Source organism: Arachis duranensis, chromosome 3 (assembly GCF_000817695.3).
Source record: "Arachis duranensis cultivar V14167 chromosome 3, aradu.V14167.gnm2.J7QH, whole genome shotgun sequence".
Classification (NCBI taxonomy): domain Eukaryota; kingdom Viridiplantae; phylum Streptophyta; class Magnoliopsida; order Fabales; family Fabaceae; genus Arachis; species Arachis duranensis.
The window spans coordinates 130,892,418-130,892,680 of record NC_029774.3 but is presented as its reverse complement, the minus strand read 5'-3'; positions in this window follow the sequence as shown (position 1 = coordinate 130,892,680).

Genomic DNA, 263 nt, shown 5'->3' with positions numbered 1-263 from the left:
TTAATGGAGAGGGTAATCAATTTGTTTTCAGACTCTAACTTTTTAAATAAATTTTACTAGGTAGTTGTTAATTTTCTTTGTAGTTTAGATTTTAGGGTACAGATATAAATATAGTTGTCAGCAAAAATTAAAAATGCTTGTTTATGTCTTTATATAATGTAATTTTTTCTTTTAATTATGCAAAAGATTCACTGTAAATATATATACTTTTTTATAATAATTTTTATTTTATTTTAACTTGTAAATATAAGAATCATGAGTTA